Source organism: Pseudophryne corroboree, chromosome 7 (genome assembly GCF_028390025.1).
Source record: "Pseudophryne corroboree isolate aPseCor3 chromosome 7, aPseCor3.hap2, whole genome shotgun sequence".
Taxonomy (NCBI): domain Eukaryota; kingdom Metazoa; phylum Chordata; class Amphibia; order Anura; family Myobatrachidae; genus Pseudophryne; species Pseudophryne corroboree.
In genome coordinates, this window is record NC_086450.1 from 41,108,883 (window position 1) to 41,114,624 (window position 5,742).

Here is a 5,742-nt window from a genome sequence, read left to right on the forward strand (position 1 = left end):
ATCAGGTCATTATTAATCAAATATATATTTATTACTCTATTTATATCCTCTTCTAGTCTATGTCTGAGTCGTTTGTCAACTTTTATTAGTGTCCAAGTTATGTTTTGTGGCAGAGTGGGTTTAGAAACACACACTAAGGTAAATAAAATATCATATACAGTGGGAGATTTATCAAAGCGTGGAGAGAGATAATGTGTATGGAGATAAAGTACCAGCCAATCAGCTCCTAGCTAACACAGCCTGCAACATGGCAGAATCTAATTGGTTGGTATTTTTCTCTATCTCCACTTTAATTTAGAACGGGAAAAATGAAAGCCGTGGATAGATCTGGGTAACTAGGAGATTACCACAAGGAACATACTCTCATCACTCTGTGAATATGATCTTGTGTAGATATGCAAACGTCCAAGAACCCAGACAGCAAATTGGGATGACCACCCCCACATTGTCAATTAGTCCAGGGCCGTGGGAGGGCTGCCCAGCTTTTAGACCCACTTGAAAATACTTTCATCGGAGAATCGTATTTCTGAGACTTGTCCATCTTTTCATTCCCAACTCGGACCTGGGCCAGTCGTTTTTTTTATCACTTGTTTTACAGTTCTGTTACTACTACGTGGCTTTTAAATCCCCCCCCAACACACAGATACTGATAATGTTATAAAGTGAAATAAAGGGAGAGATAAAGTTGATAGAGATAAAAGGAGCCTATGTACTAAAGCCCTCATTCAGCTTCCAGCGCTAATTTGCAAAAATCACAGCCGGACGATTTTCGTCCATCTGCGCACGCGCAAAGTCCGCATCCCAGCGTGGATTTCCGCATTGCGATCGCCGCATCCCTTAAAGATGTGATCGCAATTTGATTGACAGCAATCGGTTGGCATCGACGCAGCGTTGCGGGGGCGTTATCCGGATAATGGAGGCGTGTCCAGATAGTTTTTGGTGGGGGTGGTCGTGCGATGTCACACGAAAAATGGCAACGGTCCAACCCTAATTTCTGACTTAGCTATGTGATCGCAATTGTTTTGCAATCGCATCAGTGGCTGCGCCAATTAGCATGCTGGAGTGTCTTGCCCTGCGCTGGGCGGCCCCTGGCATGCAATTTATTTAATCAGTAGCAGATTCTGCTTTTTTTTAGCAGAATCTGCAACTGATTATTGACTAGGGTCCTAAGCCTTGGAAAGAGATAAAGTTTATGGAGATAAAGTACCAGCCAATCACCTCATAACTGTCATTTTTCAAACACAGCCTGTGACATGACAGACAGGAGATGATTGGCTGACTTAGTACATAGACCCAAAGTGCTAACCAATCAGCTCCTAACTGCCATGTTGCAGGCTGTATTTGACAAATTTCAGTTAGAAGCTGATTGACTTGTACTTCGGGCTCGAGTCAGACCTGATCGTTGTTGTGCGAATTCGCTCAGCGGCCGATTATCGAATAACTGCGCATGCACCGCAATGTGCAGGAGCATCACCAAACAACAACAGGATGGTGCAAAAATTTTGATCACATGGCATACGCAAGGGGATGTTTGTGGGTGGTAAGTGGCCGTTTTCTGGGAGTGTCAGGAAAAACGCAGGCGTTCCCAAGCGTTTTCAGGGCGGGTGTGTGACGTCAGTTCCGGCCCCGATCAGCCTGTTTGTATTGCACTGTAGGAGTGAGTCCTGGGCTACTCACAGGCTGCAAAAATGATGGTGAGTGAGTTGCGAATGGATTTGCAGATGTCCGCTGTCTGGTAAAGTTTTTGCACGGTGTACGCATGCATTCACACACTTGCATGGGGCGAGTTTTCACTCTCTGGGCGATGACTATCTGATCGCAGAGCGCTGCAAAAACGCACACCAGCGATCAGGTCTGAATCTTATCTCTGTCCATACATTTCTAAAAAAGCTTTGATAAATCTCCCCCCCAGTCTAGCTATGACTGTGAGGATGAAAATAAATGATACAAAATTCTCTACAATGCAGCAGAAACCAGACAAGCATTGCTAAATTCATTGTCTGAGTATTTTGACTTATTCCATAACGCAGTGACATAACTAGAAGCAGTGGCTCAGTGTATATGTGCAACACTAGAGCTGTCAGCGGGAAAGTGACAATCTCATGATTACATTAATATATTATTGAGACTGAGAGTTCTAAGGACACTTCTCCAGGCAGATGCATGGCAACTAATTTGATTGGCCGCCAGTCTGCCTGTCACAGGCATGTCTCTGCCGAGTGCCCCCCAATGAGTAAATCCCACCCATCTCCCCAGTGTCCAGTGCAGAAAAAAAATGGTAAATACATTTATTTATGTGGAAGTAAAAAATAAAAAAAAGGGGGGATGCAGTCAAGATCCTGATGGCCAAAATCCCGACAACGCAATCCTGATACTAAGGGGTATATTCAATTAGGGTCGGATCCATTCCGACATGCATTTATTGGAATGGATCCAACAAGGACTAATCAATGCCCATCTCAATGCGACTTTAAAAAAGTCGAATTGAGATGAGGGACCGGAGAGGGGGGAGAGCCGCGGGCAGACGGGGGAGAGCCGCGGGCAGATGGGGGTCAGCAGCGCTGTAGGAGGATGTGGCACAGCCGCCAGACCTCACGGCAGCGTCCACCCGGCTCCAGCAAGCGAGTCCTCACTTGCTGGAGCCGGGCGGACGCTGCCGTGGGCGGCAGCTATGACACATCCTTCTGCAGCGCTGTGCTGTAGCGCTGCTGTCTCCCGTCTGCCTGCGGCTTTCTCCCGTCTGCCCGCGGTTCTCCCCTCTCTTCTCCTCTCAGGTCCCTCATCTCAGTTCGACTTTTTTTTAAGTCGAACTGAGATGGTCGGAAACGGGGCCAAAATCTGTCGAATTTGGCTCCTCTTCCCTCAGAAGTACACGAATCGGCACCTATACCGCCAATTCACGTACTATTCGACAAGTCGAATTCCTAGACTTGTCGAATAAAAATGCTGGGGACTGAATAGGTCGGAACCCCTTCCGACCTGAAAAAGTCGAAAATTGTTGTCTTTTCGACAAGACGGCAGTTTCGACCTTAATTGAATATACCTGTAAGAATGGCGACAGATCCCTGAAGGGAGTATGAGGGTTTTGGGTTAGCGTTAGGCACTAGGGGGACGGTTAGGGTTAGGCTGCAGGAGGCAATGGTTAGGGTTAGGTTGCAGGAGGGCACGGTTAGGGTTAGGCTGCAGGAGGGTACAGTTAGGATGAGACTGCGGGAGGGCACAGTTAGGGTTAGGCTGCTAGAGGGCATGGTTAGGGTTAGGCTGTGGGAGAGAACGGTTAGGGTTTGACTGCGGGAGAGAACGGTTAGGGTTAGGCTGCGGGAAGGTGCGGTTAGTGTTTGGCTGCAGGAGGTGACGGTTAGGGTTAGGCTGCGTGATGCATGGTTAGGGTTAGGCTGCATGAGGGGATGGTTAGAGTTAGGCTGCAGGAGGGCACACTTAGTGTTAGGCTACAGGAGTGTACACTTAGGGTTAGGCTATGGGAGAGGATGGTTAGAGTTAGGCTGTGGGAGGGTACGTTTAGGGTTAAGCTGTTGGAGGGCACGATTAGGGTTAGGCTGCGGGAGGAAACGGTTAGGCTCCAGGAGGGGATGGTTAGGGTTAGGCTGCGCATTGCATGATTTGGGTTAGGCTGCATGAGGAGATGGTTAGAGTTAGGCTGCGGGATGGCACAGTTAGTGTTAGGCTACAGGAGTGTGCGGTTAGGTTTAGGCTGTGGGAGGGTAGGGTTAGGCTACAGGAGGGGACGGTTAGGGTTAGGCTGTCGGAGGGGACGATTAGAGTTAGGCTGTGGGAGGGTACAGTAAGGGTTAGGCTGTGGGAGGGATGGGTTAGAGTTAGGCTGCGGGAGGAGATGGCTAGGGTTAGGCTGCAGGAAGGGATGTTAGGGTTAAGCTACGGGAGAGTACGGTTAGTGTTAAGCTTGTGGGAGGGCACGATTAGGGTTAGCCTGCAGGAGGGGATGGTTAGTGTTAGGCTGCGGGAAGGGATGGTTAGGGTTAGGCTGCGGAAGAGCATGGTGAAGGTTAGGCTGCGGGAGGGGATGGTTAGGGTTAGACTATGGGAGGGCATGGTTAGGCTGCTGGGGGGCACGGTGAGTGTTAGGCTGCAGAAGGGAATGGTTAAGGTAAGGCTGCGGAAGGGGATGGTTAGGCTGCTGGGGGGCACGGTGAGTGTTAGGCTGCAGAAGGGGATGGTTAGGGTTAGGCTGCAGAAGGGGATGGTTAGGGTTAGGCTGTGGGAGGGGATGGTTAGGGTTAGGCTGCTGGATGGGACAGTTAGGGTTAGGTTGCGGAAGGGCATGGTGACGGTTAGGCTGTGGGAGGGAATGGTTAGGGTTAGGCTGCTGGCGGGACAGTTAGGGTTAGGTTGTGGAAGGGCATGGTGAAGGTTAGGCTGCAGGAGGGTACAGTTAGGGTTAGACTGTGGGAGGGCATGGTTAGGGTTAGGCTGTGGAAGGGGATGGTTAGGCTGCTGGGGGGAACAGTGAGTGTTAGGCTGCAGAAGAGGATGGTTAGGGTTAGGCTGCAGAAGGGGATGGTTAGGGTTAGGCTGCGGGAGAGCACGGTTAGGGTTAGGCTGTGGAAGGGTACGGTTAGTGTTAGGCTGTGGAAGGGTATGGTTAGGGTTAGGCTGCGGGAGGGGTGGGTTAGAGGTAAAATACTTACCTGAAATTCTCTCAACTGCCGGGATTTCATACCCAACCTAAATAAATGCCAGCAGGGTGGCAGGCCTGTCTGGGATAAGGAAGACCATCAACAATTGATGGCTAGAAGCCATAGATGGTCATTCACTGATGGATCGATGTATGATGGTTTTACTATCGATGGCGTAGATTCCGATTCTCACCATCGTTGGTAGCCATGGGCCAGTCGTTTAATGTTTTTTCATACACATGCACTGAAGTGCCAGAATCCCAACAGCCGGGGAAATGCCAGTGGTCAGAATCCTAACCCAAGCACAGTATTCACCCATACACGCCACCATCCGATTCGGTCACCACCGGGCCCAAAGCATGGAGAGTGTAGCGAGCCCACGAGGGGACATGCTGCGTTCGCTGACGGAATTATGACTGTCGGGTTCCCATACCGTTCCCGCCCATTACCCCAATTGTAGGGGCCTTTAAGAATCAGAATCGGAATCAGCTTTATTGGCCAGGTATACTTGCGTATACTAGGAATTTTTCTTCGGTTTGCTATACAACAGCCAAGTAGGTAACAGATAAGCAGATGTGGGGGGGGGGGGGGGGCAAGTAAAGTCACACAGATAGGTATACCGTAGGGACACAAGTTAGTTACACGTCTAGTCAGTCAATGTTCAGGAGTTCAGCAGGGGGACCGCTTGGGGAAAGAAACTTTTGAGGCTTCTGGTGGACCAGGCGGGGACGGCCCTGTAACACCTGCCTGAAGGAAGCAAGTTAAACATGCTGTGGCTGGGGTGTAGCTGGTCTTTTTCTATCTTCGTTGCCCGCTTTTTAGCTCTGGACAGGTACAGGTCTTGGACTGAGGGAAGGTGGGCCCCGATAATCTTCTCTGCGGTTCTGACCACGTTTTGGAGCCTGCATCTGTCCCTCGCGCTGGCGGAGCTGTACCATACCAGTATCGAGGAGCACAGTACCGACTCCACAATCGCGGAGTAGAAGAGGAGCAGAAGCTTGTGTGGGATGTTGAACTTCCTTCGTTGCCTGAGGAGAACAACCTCTGCTGCGCTTTCCCAACAGTGGCGTCAGCGTTGGACCCCCAT